General features: G+C 47.0%; 1 long non-coding RNA gene across 1 annotated transcript in view; it reads right to left on the reverse strand.

Annotated features, from left to right (window-relative positions):
- LOC146833868 (uncharacterized) overlaps nt 1-23257 on the reverse strand; it is a 108988-nt gene that overhangs the window by 19926 nt on the left and 65805 nt on the right. The window contains exon 4 of the long non-coding RNA XR_014960282.1: nt 13902-14009. This is a non-coding gene — a long non-coding RNA (uncharacterized LOC146833868). The remainder of the gene's footprint in view (nt 1-13901; nt 14010-23257) is intronic.

The following is a 23257-nucleotide window of genomic DNA, read 5'->3' on the forward strand; positions in this document are numbered from 1 at the left end:
CCACAGGGCCCAGGCCCGGGATCCACACAGCGGCAGAACTTAGCGAAGCAGTGGCCTAAGAGTGCAGGAGGAAGCTCGGAGCGTGCCAAAAGAGCAGGCGAGTGGCAATGGTGTAGAGTTCAGGTGGCAATGAGCGAAATGTCTGTAGGATTGTTCAGGATGTTGGGCTTGGCCGGCAGAGCCCACTCAAGGTGCAGCCATTTTTCAGCCAGCTAAGCCACGCCCCTATTGGTCCTTTTTATTTGCCTCTTTGAAGTGGCATGGTTTTGGTCCCAAGTTAATTTCACTTATTTCTTTATTATATTCTGCCCCCAGAGCCTCGGTACTAGTCAATGGTTGTGTTTCTTCTTATTTTTCCCTTCGACGTGGGGTCCGCCAACGTTGTCCTTTATCCCCTCGAACCCTTTTTATCATCAATTCGCAACAATGCTTCTATTTCCGGTTTCTCTTATGGTGAGCAACACTTAAAACTTTCCGCTTATGAGGATGACATCCTACTTTTCGTTTCTGATCCCATAACCTCTAGTCCTCCTTTATTACATGAATTCACCTCATTCTCCCTTGTATCGGGCTATAAAATCAATTCAGATAAAACAGAAATTCTTCCTCTTACAAAATTTTGTTTTCCACACTCCTTCTCTTATACTGGTTTTGCATGGAATAGCTCCAAAATCAAATATTTAGGTATGTGGTTCTCCAACTCTATCACCTCTTCTGTTAAATTAAATATGACTGAAGCCCTATCTCTGATTGACAAACTACTCTCCTCTTGGAACCCTCTTTTCCTTTCGTGGTGGGGTCGATTAGACTCAATTAAGATGACTATTACTCCTATATTGATTTATGCTCTTTCCATGCTTCCTGTCCATATTCCTGCCTGTTACTTTAAAAAGATTGACTCTCACCTTTCCAAATTTCTTTGGAGAAACAAAAAAGCCAGAATGTCCTTATCCTTTCTTTGCAAGATAAAGTCTAATGGGGGTATGAACTTCCCTGATTCTCACATTTATCACAAATCCTTTTGCCTTCGTCAGGACTCGAAATGGCTTCTCTCCGACTGTTCTCCTTTCACCCCCCTGTGACTTTCTATTGAACGTGCTTTGCTACTACCCTTCTCTTTGAAGGAAGTTCTAGCCTTCTCTGCCAAAACCCCTCACACCTCTCTCCCCTTGTTTAAACACACGTGTTCCCTGCTGAAGCCTTTGTTACAACCAAAATTTGTCTCTAGAGAATCTTTTTTAGAATCTCCTATTTGTCATAACTCCCTTATTACTATTAATATTAGACCCATCTTTTGGAAATCCTGGAGATTAAAGGGGATCATTTGGGTTAAGAACTTATTTGATGGCTCATTCCCACAATTTCAAGCTACTTTTCACTGTCCCCGCTCCTTCCTCCAGAAATTCTCCATCCTAATGGCAGTGATTCTTGATATCTTCTACTCTCTTCCCTCTCTCTCTCTCCTATCTCTGACCAAAACCCTCTTCTTAAGGTTCTTCTCACTCTTCCCAAAGCTTCTCTCATCTATAAACTCTGCTTAGCTCCTAATCCTGATCGTACCAAAACTAAATTGGAACGTACATGGGAATTTGACCTGGGATGTGAATGGACTATCATCTTTTGGGACAAAGTCTGGTCCCGCTCTCTTAAAATCTCTCACTCTTCCTCTTTTACTCAATCTCTGTTTTTTCTTTACCATAGACTTTACTTTACTCCTGTTTCTATAGCTAGGTTTACCCACTCTACTGATACAAATTGCTGGACTTGTAGCTCTTCTAATGCTGATTTCATGCACCTTCTGTTTCTTTGCCCTTCAGTTTCTCTCTTCTGGGGGTAAATATGGTCCTATATTTCTCGCTTGTTTAATATTCTCATTCCTTATTCTATTCCTCTTCTTTTCTCTGGAAGTTTGTCTGATTCCTTAGATCTTCCCACTCATAAACATGGTCTTTTGGACCTTATGTTAGCTTTGGCCTTCCAGCACATAACTCTTAATTGGAAAACTCTTACAAAGCTTTCTGTCCAACACTGGTGGAATAGTCTCTGCCATTTTCACCGACTTGATATTGCTTTTGCCTCCTCTTGCAAAACCAATGGTTAATAGGGAGCTCTTCTGGTTGTCACTCACTACTTATTTAGACAAACTAGCAATAACAAATGATTCTCGTTTAAATGCCGAAAATTTTAAGCCTCCTTAAACGTTTATTTTCTCTGCTCTTATCTTCTAACCCTCGTTGGCTTATTGTTTTTTATTAATTATATTATAATCATTGTTCACATTCCTTTGTAGATATGCAATATTATATCTTACCAATTTGTGAGAGTTGCCCCTTCCTCCCCTCCTCCCCTTTTTTCCTCCCCTTCCCTCTCCCCTGCCCCCTTACTTCCTTATAACATTTAAACCGCTTTCTTTTCTTTCCTCCTGCTAGCCATTTTATTGTTGTGTACTCTTTTTAATATGTTATTATCTGTATTGCTGGCATTTTGTATTTTCGTTATTACTCAAATAAAGCTTTTAAACATAAAAAAAATTGCAATCCATTTCTTGACATTCCACTGAAGCAAAGAGTCATTCCTAATATACAACCGTATAGACAGCATCTGATTTGATTGTTCTGGAATCTGCCAGCCATGCTAGGTATTCCAATTATCTACACCTCAGTTGTGCACCACTGTGGCCAGTGCAAAACAATATTCTAATTTAACACAAGGGCCAGCTTCTTCAATTTCATTGGTGAACTTTAAATCATAATACCAGGACCTTAATAACGTAGTCATCTCTATTTTCAAGTTACCTCTATTGGATAGTGATTCATTCTGGCTGGCAGATTGCCTCAAACACGCATAGAGTGTCTGTCTGTCATGGTGTGGAGACGGCTCATTAGAACCTTTCAAGGATGACCACGTGCATCAATTCACAGCTTCACTTGCGGAGATTGAACATGGGAACAGAGTCTGCCATTCTATCCTGCATTTACTCACCAGATCGTGGTTATTTTCAGATTACCAGTCATATACAGACTCCTGAAAGGACTTCAGTACAAATGCCAACAGACTCTGTTTTTGGTGTCACACACTGATCTCATATTGGTGCTTGCTTTCCTCAAGGCTCCACCATTCAGATCTATGAATACATGTCATTGTAGATGGAAGGTGCTTCCTGCTGGTGGCCACTAACTCAGCATAGAGGGAAGGGAGCTAAAGGCTTTGTCAGCTTCAAATCCCTTTACTAGCTTTTATAATGATAAAGTGACCTTGTGGGTATAACCAAAAGGATCCTTAAAAACTACCAAAGGTTAATAAGTCATCTGATGTTGTACTTAAATTTAGATTTTTTGCCTATGAATTTTGCTGCCTGCATGCAGTACTTCACACGTCAGATTGCATCTCCACAGAGGTGACTGATATCACCAGCAGTATTTGAGTAAACCAATATTACTTTGCCAATTGTGCCTTGGTTTTTCGTCCTCAGATTTTTTCTCCACCAAAGAGAAAGATGACCTCTTGAATTTTTTGTGTTTCTTGTGATGCCTTTGTGGTGAGTGGCTCAACCAAGAAGAGTACTTACTATGCTTAAAATCGCACATCGGAGATTAAAATGCATGTTTGCAACCCTCTCTCTAATCAATTGTGGTTCAGCATACAGTAATTGTGGCAATGCACATTCTCAATGGTAGTAAAAAGATATACCCGAGGCAGGCTGCACGTGCTGTAGATGCCTTGTACCACCTCCGGTTGCAGATGCCATTCGTGGTTCATCAGATAACGTCTGCTGAGCTCCTCTACCATGGCATTTAAGGAGTCTGCCAAATGATTTGCCTTCAGAGAAATCCCTTAGAGTTCAAGCTGGAACTAGAGTTGCAATGCTTCCTGTCACAGCACTCTAGACCCCAAACCCACATGCATGTTTCAGTATCACTCTGAGGTTGTGTTGTGAGTCAGTACCTGAACCTGCTTTCCCTTGTTTGATGGGTGAAAGGTCTTTAGAGCCAACCGAATGGCACACAGCTGCAAAAGATTGATGTGGTGACTTTAGTCCACTGGCAACCAAAGGCCCACGATCTCCACCTCCTCCAGGTGACCACCACAGGCCAGCACTGATGCATCCATTACAATGGTGAGTTCTGGAAGGGGCAGGGAGCACAGCCTGCCAAAGGTCAGGCTGGTGTACAACAGCCAACATCGAAGGTCTCAGGCTGCCTCTTCGGATGCAGATGTTGACCAAGTGGCAACCCCGGTGCTGCACCCAGTACACGTAGAAGACCCACTGCAGAGCCTGCATTTACAAATGGGAATGAGGGACCAGCAGGATGTATGAGACCCTGCATCTTAGAAACCTAAGAACCATCCGTGCCAGAACCCAGGTGTCCGAAACATCGAGATCATAACCTGAATGTCCAAGATTCACTGTTGGGGTGCATAAGCCTTGAAGAACAAGTTACTTACCTTCAGTAACGCCATGGCTGATAGAGACTCTATCTAGCCGCATATGCCTTACCTTAAGAATTATCCACAGGTGCCGGACTGAATCTGGCAATTTTTCGTGAGCAGGGCACCTGCGAGCCAGTAGGTAGCATCAATTAGTTCCCCGTGCTGTTGATACCATAAGTGAGGAACGGGGTAACTATATAGATGCCACCCCAGTGCACAAAAATCAGTTTCTTTTCATGACTTTCCATGCCTGAAGCACGGAGCCACAAAGAACACTAATCACTGATCGCTGAAGTGAGGGCCCTGAAAAAGGGAACAACCCTGCACCTAAAAATCAATTTGCAGAGTGTGGAGGATGTGTGGGTCAGTAAAGAATCTGCAGCTAGCTAGAGTCTTTACCAGGTCAGGCGTTACCGAAGGTAAGTAACTTGTTCATCTGTTAGAGACTTCTGGCCACAGATTCCTTACCTTAGAATAAGTACCCAAGCAATACCTCCCTGGAGGTGGGTCATCAAAACAGATTCAGACCAGAAAGTCCTGCAGGACTGAACGGGCAAAGTACCCATCTCAACAGACCTGACTGTCCAGGCAGTAGTGCTTGGTAAACGTGTGGAAAGATTCCAGCTTTGCAGCCTGGCAGATGTCCAACGCTGGGACTCCACATGCTAACGTAGTGGCCGCAGCCTTGGATCTGGTGGAATGAGCCCAAAAGCCCTCTGGGGGTTGCTTCTTGGCCAGTGAGTAGCAGATTTTAATACAGAGCACAATCCATTGGATAATGGTTAATTTCTGCATGAGTTTCCCTTACTTTGCTCCGACTGTTCCACGAAGAGTTGATCATCCACCCGGAACCATTTTGTGCGGTCAAGTTAGAACAACAACGCTTCATTTGGGTTCAGCTGGTGGAGTCTCTCCTTTCTTTAGAAGGATGAGGCAGAGCATAGTTCGCAAGCAGGGGAATGGACTGGCCTAAATGGAATGGGATTATCACCTTCAGCAAGAATGATGCTTGAGTACAAAGGAACAGTTTGTCTGGGTAGATGGAAATATACGGAGACTGTAATGACAGCGCCTGTAATTCTCTGGCCCTCTGTGCATATGTAATTGCTACCAGAAAGGCTGTCTTTACAGTGAGGAGCCTGAAAGGACAGTTGTAGAGTGGCTCTAAAGGAGCGCACGTCAAAAAGGTAAGAACTAAGTTCAGGTCCCACTGAGGCATAATGAAGGGAACTGGTGGAAACATATGCTGAATCCTTTAGAAATCCTATTTACAATAGGGGATTTGAAAAGCTGCAGCTGCAGAAAAGCGGAGATAGCAGACAAATAACCCTTCAACGTACCTAATGCAGAGCACTGCTGGGCCTGGGTAAGAATAACCAAAAGAACTTGGGAAAGAGGTGCAGATAAAGGGTGTACCTGTTTGTCTCTACACCATACCACAAACGTGCTCCAACAGCTGGTGCATACCGTCTTGGTGGAGGGACAGTAGCTGCCAAAATAACATTAAAGACTTCGGGCGGAAGGTTGAAAGCTGTCAACTGTCATCGCTCAATCTCTACGCATGAAGGGGGAGCGTTGACAGATTTGGGTGGAAATCCTCCCCTGCTGCTGCAACAGGAGATCCTCCCAAAGGGGCAGCCTTATTGTAGGACCGATGGACATGCTCAACAGCTCGGGATGCCAGACTCTCTGAGCCCAGTCCGGAGCCAGTTGTTCCTGATCTTCTTGAGAACTCTAGGCGGAAAGCGTACAGGAGGCCAAGACTCAACTTGAGCCAAAAAGCATCTCTGAGCAAGAGCCGCCTCCAGTGCTCAGAACTGCTGACATTGCGCGTTCTCGGCAGTGGCGAACAGATCTAACTAAAGATCTCCCCAGTGCTGAAACAGACCTTGCAACACTTCAGGTTGGAGACGTCACTCATGATTAAGGCTTCGGGTTTCTGTTTTTATGGGTTCTTACTGATAATTACAGACAGAAAAGTATTTCTTGTCTGTATTTATTTATAAAAGCGGAAAAATGCAGAAAAATTTGCTTCTTGTGGGTGACTGTCCATGCTGTTTTTCGTGATTTCTAAGAAAACAGCTGGGAAGTTAAAAACAGGTTGAGATTTCCTAAATGCAGGTGTATGGTAACATATATTTGTATTATAATGCTCATATTTACCTGAAGGTGTAGTGTTTTGCTATATTTGGCTGCTTAATTTGCTAAAACGTGACAGGCAGCAAAGTATGAGTGCATGTTTATCAGGTAAATAAATGTGGAAATATACAATTTTATGACTCCATATATTCACAAAATAAATATTGATACCTACCAATAGGATGGGCAAAAAATAAATATGGATAAATACAGACGGAAATGTTACAAAAATAAGTACCATAAAACCGGAAGCCCTACTTATGATTCACTAGGCATCTTCACCTGAGTTCATCATCTCTGATGTTCAAAGAGCCCACAAGGTGTTGAAGCACCAGGGAAATGCCCCGATATTCCAGCCATGACCAGAGATGTAGGGCCTCTTGGCAGAGGGTCCACGACTCCACCCTGACCTGTTTGTTGCAGTACCACATGGCGGTGGTGTTGTCTATGAACACCTGCCTAGCCTTCACTTGGTGGAGGGTTAAAAGACTTTCAATGTCAACAGGATCGCCTGGAGCTCCAACAGGTTGATGTGGAGCCCAGATCCAGCCGGAGACCAGAGTCCTTTGATCTCCACCTCTTTCACAGCCCAGAAGTGATGCTTCTGTCCCTACCATCAGATCATGTTGGGAAAGGGAAAGGGGTCTGCCGCTGACCCATTCGCAGTTCGGAAGTTACCACTGCAGATCTTTTGCAATGCCTTCTGAGATCTGAACTATGTCAGAGAGATTCCCTACATGCTGCGTCCACTGGAAGTTTGGTCCCCTTGCAGCGTCCACATAAGCCAATGGGCATGCATCACATGCAGGATGCAGGAAGGCATGATGCCCAGCTGCCCCAGAGTCAGTCTTACCAAAATTCAAGATAAAGGTTGAAACAATAGTATCATAGCCTGAATATCCTGGACTCGTAGCTCAGGAAGATAAACCCAAAACTGCACTGATTAAAGGGTGCATCTGAGAAGGGATCAGGTGTGACTGGCATAATGATTGTAAACCCTAGTGGGTGCAGGGGGTCCGCTGTAGTCTGAAGGTGGGAGACGACCACCTGGGCTGAGCCCGCCTTCAACAGCCAGCTGTTGAGAAAGGGGAAGACTGGCATCCCTTATCTTCACAGATGAGATGCAACCACTGCCATAAACGTGGTGAAGACCCATGGGGCACTGGTAAGGCAAAAGGGGAGCACAGCAAACTGAAAGTGCTTGTGGCCCATCGTGAACTGCAGGTAACGTCTGTGGGAAGGCAGGATGGGGATATGGAAGTATGAATCCTGTAAGACCAACGCAACCATCCAGTCACCATGGTGCAGGGAAGACAGGACTTGAGCGAGCTTGAGCATTTTGAATTTCTCCTTTCTCAGGGAGAAAATGAGAGGCTGAATTTCTAGGATAGGACTATGACCTCAGTCCATTTGGGCACCATAAAGTAATGGGAATAACAATTATGCCCCAATTCTGATGCCGTCACCCTCTGTATGGCTCCCTTGACTGAGAGAGCTGGCATTTCCTGACCGAGTAATGAAATGTGGTTCTCCATCAGCCTGTAACAAGCAGGTGGCATGGGTGGAGGGGTAGCCACAATGGGGAGGGAATAGCCCCTTTGGAAAATCTGGAGAACCCAAAGGTTGGACGCTATCGACCTCAAGTAGCAAAGGTGACCTCAAGTTGCGCAGTGGGTGCTCATGATGGTCAGAGGGCAAACTAAAGAGGCTTGGAGGCTGTGGCTGCTGGGTCGGGTGGACTGACCCATCAGCTGGCTACCTGGCCACCTGGCTACTTGGCCCACGATGTCTGTGAAAATGGCGAAGAAGCCTGCTGGCTGTGGTGGTTCAGCAGGCAGGGACGCAGCTGGGCACCCCTTCCGTTGCCACAATAGGAGTAAAAGACAGTCTGGGGTTGAGGAGGGGCCATGGGAAGGCCCAAGGACCTGGCTGAAGCCCTGCTGTCCTTGAAGTACTCTATCAATGTGTTCACCTTGTCTCTGAAGAGACGGGAGCCATCAAAGGGCAAGTGCATGAGCAAGGCCTGGACTTCCCCGAAATCCAGTGGTTCTCAACCAGGCGTGGCTCCTATTGGCCACGGACTATGAAATTGCTCTGCTCAGTGAGTTGGCCATTTCCAGCCCACAGTGAGTGGCAAGCGTTACTGGAACTCTTCCATCAGCAATAGCTTGAGGGAGTATGGCTTGGGTTTCATCTGAGAACACAGGCAGCACCTGCGCAACCGAGTCTCAGATTGTTTGGGAGTATCAGTCCAAATGGCATGAGGTGTTCACCAACCGCAGTGCCAGGTTGGCAGAAGAGAACATCCTCTTCCCAAAGGTATCCACACTCTTGGATTCCCTGTCCAGTAGAGTGGTAGGGAATGCACCAGGATTTACTCTGGAAGTGGAGGCTTGGATCACCAAGCTCTCCGGAGTGGGGTGCTGGGTCAGGAAACTGAGGTCCTCTGGGGCGAGGCGATGGTGGTGGGCAATAGTCCTCTTGTACCAGTCCTCAAGAAGGACGTCCGTGAGCAATTCATTAAAAGGGAGAAGCGATTTAGATTGGGTAACTCCCGGTTGAAGCACCTCCTTCAAGACATTTGTCTTGACTGCCACTGAGGGCAGCGTAAGGTAGAGGACCTCAGCCACCCTTCCCACAACCATAGCAAATGAGGCTCTCTCCTTCATAGCCACGGTAGGAGGAGAGACCAAGCCAGTATCTGGGGAGGTGTCCAGGCCACTGCCATTCACCGGATCCTCATACCAGGTGTTGTCCTCAGTGTCATCTAATAAATGGTATTCATAAGGATCCAGGGTCTCTTCCCAGTCATCACCAAATCCAGTGTCAAAGGAGCAATGCATTGGCTCTTGTCTGGTGGATTTGCCCCCAGTGGGTGCTGGAGTTGGAATTGGAATTGGAAGACACCGATCGGGCTCCATGTCGGAGTCGGGTATGATGATGGGGATGGCGCTGCCAGTGGGTGCTTGTGTCATCGTAAGGCCGAGGTGGTATGACCGGTGTCGCTCCAGCTCCAACAATGGATCCAAGGGGCCCTCCATAGCCACCGGGCCTAGAGGTGCTCCAGCAGGGACGGGCCACCCAAATATGAGGTGGCCATGCCCAGCCTCTACCATCGAGCCAGGCCTAGAATGCCAACACTCCTTCGCCTCGTCGGATGACTTCGTTGGACGGATGAATTTGAAGACATTTTCAACTTCTTGCTCTTCTTTCTCTTGTCTCACTGGAGTAATTTAAATTTTGGCCAGGCCTAGTAATATCTCTTGCCCTTCTCCGCCTCTGGGACTCTCTCTAGGGCCCCCATTGCCAAAATCCTGAACCTCTCGAACAAGAATGATGGTATGATCTGCCAAATTCCAAACTAAATCAAGTAGGGTAGGAGCAATAGAGAGTAGTCCTCGATGCATTCCAATGCAGAGTGAGCCTTTTCTCCAAAAAGCCTGGAGCCATCAAATGCAGAGGCCCATAAGGGATGCCTGCTCGCCCTCAGAAAATCTTGTGGTACACATCCAAGAATGATACCCGGTTAACACTCTGGTGCCCATGGTGTGACATACACAGCCCACTGTGTCCTGTTCTGCTCTTACAAAGATACATAGCCGATTCCAGTTTGTCTTGAACTGTTTGAAAAAACGCATTCCAGAATTCATCTGGAATGGACAGCAACTTCTCAGAGGCCATCTCCCAAAGGTCTGTATTTAGCATCCCAGCAGGCAGACAATATTCAGGGACTTCAAAGCAATCATCCCCAGGGACAGACCTATGATGCCCAGCCACAGGATGATTTATTGGGGAAAGCTGAGCATGGCTTGACCAGCAGGCCATTAATGTCTCTACCAAAGCGTCATTAAAGGGCAACAAGGACTCTGTAATAGAAGCCCCAGGATTCAAGACTTCTCTTAATTTCTGTAGATTTGCCTAAGTCTCTATCATGGGTAGCTGAAGATCCAACACATCTGCTGGCCTGTGGACTTTTTCGACTATAAGAAGCACTTTCTACCAAGGGTGCGCCTGATGGGAAGTCCAGCTCTGCCTAAAGGGAAGTATTCAGGATACTGGTATTCTGTAAGTCTAAATATAGGCCAGCATCAGTGTAATGGGGGGGGGGGGGTAAATTATCTGCTTCCTCATTGGCATGTTGCATTTGTGGGACATTTTGAAGGTCTAGAATGTTATCCGAATTGGATCCAAACAATTATAGTAGCACTGGTGTCGAGGCAGAGGATGGGAATTTTCCAAAAGTGGTGGCTACACCTTGGTTATCTAATAGCAGGACAGAGGCCTGGTGCAGGCTGATGTCTACTCAGAATCAGAAACAAGCAGGGGGGTTCGATCTGGAGTAGACAAGTCTAGGCAACAGAGGAGATAGAATGCACGAGGCCTTTGGCGCAGGAGTGGAGGCACGGACCGGTGCTAATAGAAGACCCACTGGTGTCAGTCGATGCTAGGGCTAGTCCCATGTGCAGACGTATGATAAGGAACCCCTGTAGCTTCTTAGAGCCCACAGATATTCCAGTGGGACCTGGCATCATTTGAATTTGTAGCATGGCCTTGCTAAAGAGCTCTGTCTGCTGCAAGGTCAACAACTGGCCGGGGAACATGGGTGCACCAGAAGCTGGCTCCGAGTGGGCTCCCAGTGGGATAAGAAGGAGTAAGTCAGGTCCTTCACGTGCTGACTATTCTAATTCCCTCTGGGGCAGGAGTGACAGGACGGTATGAATCCTACCCTAACTTCTTGCATTCATACCAAGACTTGCCTTTCAACGTATTTGAGGATGGTGAATTTGAGCGAGACTAAGATCTGGAGTGAGAATGGGCCTGCTACTTTGATTGGAGCACAACGTGCCCCGTTTCTTGTTCTTGGCAATGTAAAGTTGCACCTCCTGCTCCCTGATGCTTTTCAGTTGCACCAGAAAGCATTTGTCAGAGGACTTCAAGCATTATCAGACCCTAGGCACCACAGGCAGACATTGTGCGGCTCTGTAACCAACATCTTCTTCCTGCAGTTGCGCCGTGATTTGAAACTTGTGATCTGCAAAGGAGAAAGTTCCCTACCACACTACATGGAAAAAATATTTTGGAGTCAGTGAAACCCCAAGAAAGTCTGGCGTCAACGCACAAGAGTGGCACCTATGTATGGCTCCATGCATCACTTCTGGAGGCATTGTGAGAACGCTGGGAAGCCCGATGGCACCACTTATTGGTTAAGGGAGCAATTGCTAGAACATTTTCCGGATCCAGTCTGGCACCTGGGGGAATTCAGCCGGTGAGAAATCTGTGGTTACCCATCAAATATATTTCAATGGTGACATTACTATGGGGCATAATTATGTACCTTGCTGTGCTGTGCTGCATGACAGATACAGGGCAATAATGCAAAACACTTAACACAATATGGTGCATTTCTGCTTTTTCCCAGCACTGGCTTACAATGTGCTGCCTAGCGCCAATGCATGGTGCAAGGGTGCCTGCATTGTAAACAGGATTGTTTTTGTGCAGGAAGGGACACGTTCCTGCACAAAAACAATCCCCTGAGACCTTTTCCTTTTTCTATGTACACTGCAGAATGCAGCACACATAGAAAGAGGAAGAAACAAGAAGAAATAAAGATATTTCTCCTCATTAAGCCTCCTCTGGAAAGATGTAGCATGTTAGTGCATTCCCAGATCTACGAACAATGCTAATTCTGGGAATGCATCAATATCAATGGGCTTTGCACGGGAATACCCACGCACCACCCATGGAACGCCTCCTTGGGGCAGAGTAACGCAACACAGCCATTTGTGCTGCGTTGCGTTACTCTGGATTTATCAAGCCACTTAGGGCCACGCAAAGTGGCCTTGGGTGGATTGATAAATCGCATTTTAGGGTTGCATTGTGCGTGCACCCCACTGCGTGGTACAAAAGCAATGAAACCCTTACATAAATACGGCCCAATGTTTCTAAACAAATTCTGATAAACATTGTGAAAAAGTCTGTTCAAAGCACTCAGTAGATCATCACTGCTCTGGATCCTGTTTCTGTGGATTTGCAAAAATAAGGATAAAACTTCATCACTGCCTTTGGAGCTTCCTGTGGATCTTATAGGTCATTTTCAGTTAAACCGAGCAAGTCCATGACCAACAGCAAGCAAGGTAATCTAGCATTGCAACCTGTCATGCTGGAAAAAAGTTTGTATCAAGTTTGGTGCCTGGGCAAAAGGTTCATATATGCAGCAGAGAGTATCCAATATAGAAGAATAATATGGGGTAAATGGACTAGAGGTAATCTACACAGGTATGGGTGAGGGTTGAGAAGAGGGCATGGGTCCCCCAACCAGGGCCGGACTGGCTACCGTAAACAATGCATAACCAAATGATTTTAAAGTATGCTTTAAAACCATTTGTTTTGCTTTCTTGATTTAGAAGTACATACGGGTCCCCATCCACAAAATCAGCCCCCACCGCAGTGAAATCGCCCCCCCCAGCTTTGCAGCCCACCAAAACGCCCGGTAGCCAGTCCGGCCCTGCCCCCAACTGAAAATAATGTTTCAATAGTGACGAAAAATAACCAAAAATAAATTTTGGTAATGTTGTCTTGGTAATAAGTTCAATGTAACATCTTAATAATGAATTTGTTAATTTACACAAAGATCCCACCAAATGACCTTGATGTAAAACAATCACCTCAGAAGATGTAGGCAACAAAGGAGTCATGATATCATCACACTTGAAATCTCAAACTGTATGAAATAAAAGACCAGGATACAAGCCTTTTTTATTATACTTGCCTGGAATAACTTCTCTCTGTGTACCATGCTGCTTTACCATCTGCATGAAGCACCTCACCAGGGATCAAAAACAGCGTTCCAGCTCCCTGGGCCTAAGCGCAACAATGAAGAAACTCTCCCTCTGCCTTTTCCCTCATCCCCATTGGATGCAATCTGAAATTGGTCTGTAACCCCTACACTTGACTCAGCAGTGTTTCATTCCTCAACTGTAATCTCAGTGATCCATTGCTCCATAGCTAGTTGTCCCTTTATAAATAATAACAAATGCATACATGCCTATGGGCCAGTGCATATTAAAGAACAAGAAAAACTCAAGTCCCACTATACAAAGTGCAGTTGGATAAAATGTCCAGAATGCCATTCATACCTTATGAATGCACAATTGATACTTCTAGCTGGTAGTTTAGTGTTGACCCACCAAGCCAATGAGAGGAGAACAATTTTCCATTTCAGAATCAAGTCACTCACATACAACTCCTAGTACCAAAGCTTCAGTCTGCTTCCTATTGTGCCACACACTCTATTGGCTACTCCCTCCCAATAGATACCTTACATGTCTTACCTTATTTCCAATTTTTCCCTTGGATCCCCTACTCCCCTTGATGCCTTGGATACCAGTGAATCCCTTGGGGCCAACTGTTCCTTTCAGTCCCTTTGGTCCTTCAGAGCCCTGGATTACAAGAAAAGAATAGGCAAGAAAATGAAACTGCACAGACACTTTTTTCAGCAATCAAGCCCATACAAATGGTGCCAACTGACAGCTTTATTAGTGAGACAAAGTTTTAACCAATAAAAATTAAGCATCTGTTCTTCACTGTCTCCATTTTGAGCCTACCATTTTTACATCAGCATCAGCGTGCTAGACTATTAATGTTTTTGCTTCAAGCTTGAACCACAAGTGTGGTGAGCTTAGTTAGAAGGCACTGAATGGTCTCTAAATGCAGTGATAACATCCACATTGGAGCTTCAATTTCAATGTCTTTAGTGAACAATTTTGATCCTCTCTTCTGGTAGAGACTTTATGTAGATGCAGATTCCTCACCTTTTGAATATTTCACAGGTGTCAGGCTGGATCTGGAAACATTTCAGCAGTACCTCTACATGCTGGTCGGCAGCGCTCTATGACTCCGCACTGATGCCATTCCACTCTGGAAATGACGGGCGGAGCCTTCATAGGGGCCCCTCTACGTGCTAACGTCAGTCACTTTTGAGGCTGTCTGAGCCCCCAGATGCAGAGCCCCAAAAACAAATTGGCTACCAGCATGCAGATTTCCATACTTGTGATTCTTGTAATGGACAGAGTCCAATCACAGAATAGGGTGGATGGAAGGGTCGGTGAGTAATCTGTGGCTAGAAAGAGTCTCTACCAGAGAGCATTATCGAAGATAAGTAACTTGTTCTTCTGATAGTGACTTCTAGTCGCAGATTCCTCACCTTTTGAATAGAAGACAAAGAAATACCAATTTGGAGGTGGGTCTGTGAATGGACTCAAACCTGAAAATTCTGCAGAACCATGCGGGTAAAATGCCCTTTTCAGCGAGCCTGTCTGCCCAGACAGTAGTGCTTCACGAATGTATGGACGGACGGCCAACTAGCCAACTGGCATATGTCTATGATAGGGACATGGCATGCTGATGCAGTGGTAGCAGCTTTTGCTCTGCTAGAACGGGCACACAGTCCTTCTGGAGGCTGATTTTTGGCCTATGCATAGCAGATCTGAATGCACAGCACATGTGGAATGGTGTCTTGGAAGAAGGTCATCTATACAGAATTGGCACAAAGAGCTTGAAGCTCATTTACTCGTTGCGCCGAGATAATGGCGACGAGGACTAGAGTCTTAATGGTAAGAAGCCGCAGGGGACAACTTTTAAGAGGCTCGAACGGGGTACACATGAGATAGATAAGGACCAGACTATTCAATCAATCAAACAGGACTTATAAAGCACAGCTAATCAGGGTAAACAGGTGCTGACAACCCTGCTGCTAGGGAGGATTACGTTGAAATGCTTGGTCTGCAGTCTTTTCCTGAATTCCAATAGAGAGGGTGTCGTCTGGAGGTGAAGGGGGAGGTCATTCCAGGACTCTGCAGCGAGATAAAGATAAGGAGTATCCTCCACTGTTGCTTCAGTGGATGCGGGGGATGAGCGAGGGAGGCGGAGTGTACGTGTCTAGAGGCTTGGCGGAAGTTCAGGCGGTGATTGATGTATGCTGGTCCTTTGTAGGTGTGGATCATCATATTGAATTGACATCTCTTTTGAATGGGAAATCAATGGAGCTTCTTGAGGTGGGGGTGATGTGGGTCCACTTTGGGAGGTCGAGGATGAGTCTAGTTACACAATTCTGTAGGGTCTGCAGTCTCTTTAGGAGGTGTGAGGTGACTCCTACGTAGAGTGTGTTGCCATAATCCAGGTGGTTGGTTACTAGGGCTTGAGTGACAGTCATCTGGTGTGGACGGGGAGCCATTTAAAGATCTTACAGAGCATGCTTAGAGTGAGGAAGCAGGTAGAGGAGACTGGTTGATCTGGCTTTTCATGGTGAGCTGGCTGTCCAGGATGATGCCAAGGTTGCAGGCACGGTATGTAGGAGTTGGTGAGGGTCCTAGTTCGGAAGGCCACAGGAGTTGTTCCATGTAGAGGTGTTGTTCCTGAAGTTCAGCACCGTTTTGTCTCTGTTGAGTTTTAGGTAGTTGACTTTCATCCAGCCAGTGATGCTCGTCATACACCTGAGGAAATTGTCCATGGTGGTGGAGGGTTTTCTGATGAGAGGGTGAGCTTGATGTCATTGGTGTAGGATATGATGTTTAGTCCATGGGTTCTGTCGATGTTGGCCTAGGGAGTCATGCAGTGTTGAACAGTGTAGGACTGAGGGACGAGACTTGAGGGACACCGCAGGTGATTTTCTTAGCTTCTGAGGTGTAGGGTGGTAGGTGGATTTTCTAAGTTCTACCGGTGAGGAAGGAAGTGATCCATTTGAGGATGTCTCCTTGGATTCCAATGTGGTGAAGCCTCCTGATGAGGGTGTGGTGCGATAGGGTGTTGAACGATGCTGAGAGGGCAAGGAGGATCAGGGCTGCCGTTTCTGCCGGTCAAGGAGGGTTCTGATGTCGTTGGTGGCAGCAATCATGGCGGTTTTGGTGCTGCAGTTGGCGCAGAATCCAGATTGGGAGGTGTCCAGAATATTGTTTTTCTCCAGATGAGTTGGCAGTTGATGGCCTTTCAGAGTAATTTGGTGGGAAAGCGAGCAGAGAGATGGGCCAGTAGTTCTTGAGTTTTCTGGGGTAAGCAGACGGTTCCTTGAGAAGGGGTTTGACATCTGAGTGTTTCCATTCCTCAGGAAAGGTGGCAGTGGTGATGGATGCGTTGAAAATGGCAGTAACCTTGTTGATTATCATCTTGCTTCAGAGTTTGAAGAAGTGGTGGGGACAGGGTCCATGGGTGGATGGAGTTCATGATGGCTGTGGTGTAATGTGTGGTGAGCTGGTCCCAACAGGTGTGCAGGTTGCATTTATGGGAGGAAGGCAGCTGAGGAAGTTGGCGGCGGTGGGTTGGGGTTCAAAGTTATTGTAGACGGTGGAGATCTTGTCATGGAAGAAGTCCATCAGGGTGTTGCAGAGTTCCTGGTTGGGAGCGATGGAGTTTTAGGTGGCTGAAGGGATGGAGAACTCTCCGACGATGCTCAAGAGCTCTTTGCTGTGGCTAGAACTGGCTTCGATGAAGTCGGTAAGGGCACTCCATTTTGTCTTTTTCAGGAGGTGGGGGTATTTGTTGAGGAATGTCTTGAATGTAGCTTGGTCTATGGGCTCCTTGATGGTGTGCCATTTACTTTCAAGTTGCTTGCAGTTGCGTTTTATAGTTCTGATTTCTGTGGTGTACCAACTGGCCTCTTGAGTTTGGTGGATTTGACAGCTGTGACTTTGACAGCGCAATCAGTGATCCAAGTGGACAGGTTCTTGACAGCCTGTTCTAGGTTGGTTGCGGTGCCAGGGTGGGAGGGGCTAAGGGCTTTGGTCCACTGGCTCTCTGGCACTTAGTTCCTGCTGTGGTGAGAGGTGTTGGGTGGCTTGGTGGCGGTGCCTGGGAATTCTGTGATGGTAAAGTGGACGATGGTGTGGTCTGTCCAGGGGAGCTCGGTGTCATGGCTGTACTTAATTCTGTTGCTGGTCGTGAAGATGAAGTTCAGTGATTTTCCTGCGATGTGTGTGGGGTTTATGGCTAGTTGGGTGACACCGACTTTGTTCATGCGTTATGGAGGTTGGTGGTGTTGGAGCGTTAAGATCGTCAAGGTGAGATTGATATCTCAGAGGAAGATGTAGTGTTTGGAGTCAATGGCGAGCGGGGCAATGAATTCAGGGATGACGTCATGAAGCTAGTACATGGTCCAGGAGCTGTACGTGAGGATGCCTCTTTTGGTGGTTTTACTGCTAATTTGGAGTTGGAAGTTGGGGTGTTCCATCATGATTGGTATGTTGTCGTCTGTGGTGGTGGTGCAGTGGATTGTTTCTTTCTGGATGATAGGGATTCCGCCTTTATGTTTATTGATGCGGTCTCTGTGTGCTATCCTGTAGCCATTGGGTGTTGCTCAGGCGATGTCAGGCGTGGATGCGTGGCTGAGCCATGTCTTGATGAGGGAGGTGATGGTGTCCCAGATCTTGGTGGTGTGCTTGCAGAGTGATTGTGTGTTGAGCACCAGGCAGTGGAGTTGTTCTGAAGCAGCCATGGCTGGTGTGGTGTGTGCTCATCGTGTGTGCATGTGGGTGCTCTGGTGTTGCAGGAGAAGAGACAGTGCCAGCAGGAAAAAGGTCCTACTGTTGATCATGGAGAGTTGAGGCAGCAGTGTTGTTGCGGGGGCCTGGGGTCCATGGCTAGGAGCTCAGCGGGAAAGCCAGTGCTCCTGGTGCTGGGCGCGGTCTAGATGTTGACGGGCACAGATGGGCTGGCCTTTGGCACGGCAGTGGCATGCCTGTCTGCATGCATCCGCTGCGTGGCCATTCTGCGGCCTCCATTAAGTAGGTCCTGGAAGGAGGGAGGGGTGCTGTGTGGTGGTACGCATGGCTGGCACAAGGCATTAAGTGGGAGGGAGATGAGGCAGAAAACCGTGGGAAAAGCGAGCGGGCAGCGGGGGCAAGCCAGTGAATTACAGGAGCAGGAAACACAAGCAATACGAACTTACAGTCTAATATTAAGTTAAAAATAAACAGAGGAAAAACAAAGTCAAAATGAACTTACAGTTTAATATTAAAACTAAAAATAAGCAGAGGACTGAGCAGTGGGCAACAGTGTAATACAAGTTATGGCAGCAGACAGCTAATGGAGTAGATGGGAAGGAGATAGAGGGAAGGAATGCAAAATTTAGAAAAAAAATGAGCCAAAAAAAACAGTACTAGACAACGTTGAATTACAATAGAGAGAGAGAGAACAGAAAAGCAGCAGGGGGAACTGGCACTAAGGTCCCATTAGGGCACAACAAAAGGGGGAAACATACTTTTTGTTGCCCTTTCAAAAATTGCATCCCAACTGGTGACTTAAACAAAGAGAGCTGATTTGGCACCCGTAAGAAGGTCTAAAGGGCCAAAAGAATAACCCTTAACTGTGCCAAAAGCATTGGCATGCAAAAGACAAGACAAACAACAGTGCGCCAGATAACTTGCCTGAAGGGTGTCAGTCTGGCATGTGCCGCAACAAATCACAATGGCAGGCGTATACATCTTTCTCGAGGGACGCCTGACTGTCAAGATAACATCAACTACCTCTGGAGGAAGATCAAAGATGTTCAGCTGTTGCCACTCAATCTCCAAGCATGAAGGTGAAGATTGTGAAGACGCAAGTGCTGAACCCAGCCATGGTGCTGCAACAGCAGGTCCTCCTGGAGGGGCAGCCTGATCAGAGTACATATGCATAAGCCCAGGAGTTCGGGATACCATACTCTCCGTGCACAATCCGAAGCCATGACTTTGGCACGGTAAGTCCTGATCTTCTTGAGAACTCGGTGCAGGAGTGGTATCAGTGGAAAGGCATACAGGAGTCCTGAGTTCAAGGCAGAATCAGTGTCTGAGCGAGAGACCCCTTGTTAAATCCAACGCAAAGTAGTGCTGACATTTTGTGTTCTCTGTGATGCGAATTGATTGAGCAAAGGCTATCCCCATTCACAGAAGAGTCCGTACACTACATTCCTGTGCAAATGGCACTCGTGATTCACTGGGCACTGATGGCTGAGTTAGTCTGCCCTGGTATTCAAAGAGCCCGCCAGGTGGTTCACCATCAGGAAAATTCCATGGTAGTCCAGCCATTTTGAGACGTGCAACACCTCCTGGTACAGGGTCCGTGACCCCACCCTGCCCTGTTTGTTGCAGTGTAGCAAAGGACAATATCTCAACTGGTTAATCATGTACAGGGACCATTAAGTTTAGAATAGATCGTAGCGACCAGGCTGAGTACTTCTCATGATGTGAGAGGGAAAATACTCGATGACTCAATCAATGGAGAGCGAAGGCGTCCAAGCGACAATGGAAGAATAACTGTGAAGTGATCGAGGCGAAAAAGTAACAAGGCCAATGAAGGGTCAGGTGTCGACGGCGCTCGGAGTGGGATAGACGAATGAAGCGTTTCAGCCCGAGACGCTTCATTCGTTTTCCTGAATACCGGACTTAACCCGGTTTGGCCTGTATCCCGGATATCTTTCACCGGCCAATTGATCGTCTATCCCACTCCGAGCGCCGTCGACACCTGACCCTTCATTGGCCTAGTTACTTTTTCGCCTTGATCACTTCACAGTTATTCTTCCATTGTCGCTTGGACGCCTTCGCTCTCCATTGATTGAGTCAACGAGTATTTTCCCTCTCACGTCATGAGAAGTACTCATTGAATTGACTGTAACCTTAGTCCTGATGATGTCCTCAAGTTTATGAGGTTGAAACGCCGTCGACTCAACAATGCCAACCGTGGCAATTCAACAGGGTCACTCTCTAACAATGAAATGATGTCTATAATTGTTAATACTTGTAAATATTCCGTTTGACCCTCATTGTTTATTTATCCTGCGCCGCCTCACGTTGTTCTCTCACACTTGTGTCACTGCACCGTTTCACTCAACACCACACCCCCAGTGCTCACATGTTTGTTATGGTTACTGTAATTTAGTTGTGCTATGTACTTCTAACTACAAATAAGAACTATCTACCCTCTTTTTGGTCTCCCTTGTTTTCCTTGGCCTGGTCGCTACGATCTATTCTAAACTTAATGGTCCCTGTACATGATTAACCAGTTGAGATATTGTCCTTTGCTACACTGCTTGCCCGGTCTCAACTGAGATAACGGGTTTACTCCTGTTTCTTGTTCCTCTGTTTGTTGCAGTGCCACATGGTTGTGGTGTTGTCCATGATCACCTGTACTAGCCTCTCCTGGATTGATTGAAGGAATGCTTTCAGCGCCAAGTGAATGGCTCTCAGCTCTGGATGTGGAGCCAGAACTCTGCTGACGACCAGAGGCTTCTGATCTCCACCTCTCCTACATTGCCAAACCAACTCAGAAGTGATGCATAGGTCATCACTGCCAGCTCTGGGTGGGGAAGGAAGAGGGGTCTGGCACCAACCAAAGTGCGTTAAAGCAATGACCACTGCAGATCTTTTGCAGTCCCCCCCAAAACCTGGACATTGGGCCCACTAGGACGTCGGACTCCACTGTAGAGTCCTCATATGCCACCTAGTGTTCTCAACCAGCAGGATGCAGGAGGCTATCACTCCCAGCAGCCTCACGGTCAACCATACTGAAATCCAGGACTGAGGATGAAAGATCCGGATCATAGCTTGAATGTCCTGGACTCTTTTCCTGGTGAAAGGCACAAAACTGAACCAGAATTGCTCCGATGAAGGGGAGCATCTGAAAAGGAGTCAAATGTGACTTTTGCACGTTGATGGTAAATGCAAAGATGACACTAGGCCATAGTTTGGAGGTGGTTGACAGCCAGTCATCGAGGGAGAGGAAGACTGGCACCTCAAAAACTCCAAAGGTGTGCTGCCACCACTGCCAGCACTTTCATGAACACCCAACAAGCACTGGTGAGACCAACAGCGAGCATAGAAAACTAAAAATGCATCTGTCCCTCCAAGAATCGCAGGTAGCGCCCATCGGGCAGCTGGACGGGAATGTGAAAATAGGTGTGCTGCAAGTCCAGTGCCACCATCCAGTCTCCAGGGTCGGCATAACCTGGGCCGTGGTGAGCATCTTGAATTTCTCCTCCCAGATGAAGGCATTGAGAGGGCACAGATCTAGATTAGGCTGAAGGCGTCTGTCCTTGTTGGACACCAGAGATTAGCAGGAATAACAACCACAACCTACTTCTGGTGCCGGCACCCTCTTGATAGTCCCTTTGACCAAAAGGGCTTGCACCTCCTTCCGCAAAAAGGAGAGTCATGGGAAGATGGTGGAAGGTGCGACGGGGAAGAAAGTAATGGTATGGCATACCCCTGAGAACTGTAGAACCCACCTGTCCAGAGTGGTCGTATGCCAACCTAGAAATGAATTCTGTCTTCCACTGAGTGGTTGTGCTCCATTAAGGGCACCCTAAAGAGGTTTGGCAGGTGGGGCTGCAGGAGTGGTGGTGGACTGGGAGGCATGCTGACCTTGGATGCGTGGGTGATGTGAGCCTCAAACCACGAAACAGCTGGGTCTCCTGAGGAGTATGTATAGGCTTGCAGTAAGGGGCATCTCGGCCAAACCTACAAAAAGAGTGGTGAAACTGCTGCAGTTGGCTAGGAGGGGTGGAGAGGCCTGGAGAGTGAGCAGCAGCCCTATTCGCAGTCAGGCATTACGGTAAATGGCAACACTGGTACCTATGTGCCAATGGAATCGGTGGTGTCCAAGCAACAAAAAATTGTGAACTTGGCTGCATCATTACCATCTTGGATTGCTTGAGTTAGAACAGGGATAGAACAAATTGAAGGTCTTCAGGCACACCAGGAAGGACTCCTGCCACCGAATTTCAAAGGGCATGGGGAGTAGCAACCCAACAAGCAGCTGGTGTTAACTGTTTAGAGGGCCCAGACTGTTGGAAGAAAGAACACGTTTGCCAAACATTTCCACTATCTTAGATTCCCTGTCAGCAGGAGTGGAGGGGAAAGAATACACACCAGACCAGCTCATGGAAGCTTTCACCACAAGCCTCTCGGGTGAAGGAGGATGCAAGAGGAAAGCAATGTTTGGCCCGGGCCCCCAGTAAGGTGTCTGCAAGTGCCTCATTAAATGGGAGAAGGGGCTCAGAAGAAATTTGTCCTGATTGAAGGATTTCTGTTAGAATATTCGTTTTGACCTCCAAGGTGAAGAGCTGGTGGTCTAAAACTTTGGCCACCCTATGCATGACTATGGCGTACAAAGTGAATACCTCTGTGGCTGATTCCCAGGGCGAGAGGAGACACCTTTCTGTGGAGGTATCAAGACCACTAACCACCATGAAGTCCTCGGACCAATCATCATCTTGGTAGGGTTGAGCGAACTCAACACCTCGGTCATAATCATTGTCAGAGTCTATACCAAAAAGGGAATGCAGAGTGTACTGCCTCCCTTGTTGGGCTGCTAAGTTCAGGCAAGAGGCGCTTCAGGCGGAAATGGTGTGCAAATTTGGTCGATGTCAGATCACTGTCAGCTCGACATTACAAACAATGATCAGGTCCTCCTCCTTCAGTTTTGATGTAGTTGGTATTGGCATCAAAGCACCCAGGGCTAGCGCAGTTCAACAGGGCTGGAAGCAGGTCAGAAGTGAAGCCGGAGGCAGAAGTGACTTGGAGGGCCCAACTGAGACTGAGGCCAAACCCGCTGCTGGTATCCCAGATGGAAAGCCTTTAGGCTCCAGGGGCCCCAAGGTACTCCAAATGGAGTTGGTAAAGATGCAAAGAGCTTGAGCATGGCTGTGTGGAACTATTCAATC

The sequence above is a fragment of the Triturus cristatus genome, chromosome 4_2 (assembly GCF_964204655.1).
Source record: "Triturus cristatus chromosome 4_2, aTriCri1.1, whole genome shotgun sequence".
NCBI lineage: Eukaryota > Metazoa > Chordata > Amphibia > Caudata > Salamandridae > Triturus > Triturus cristatus.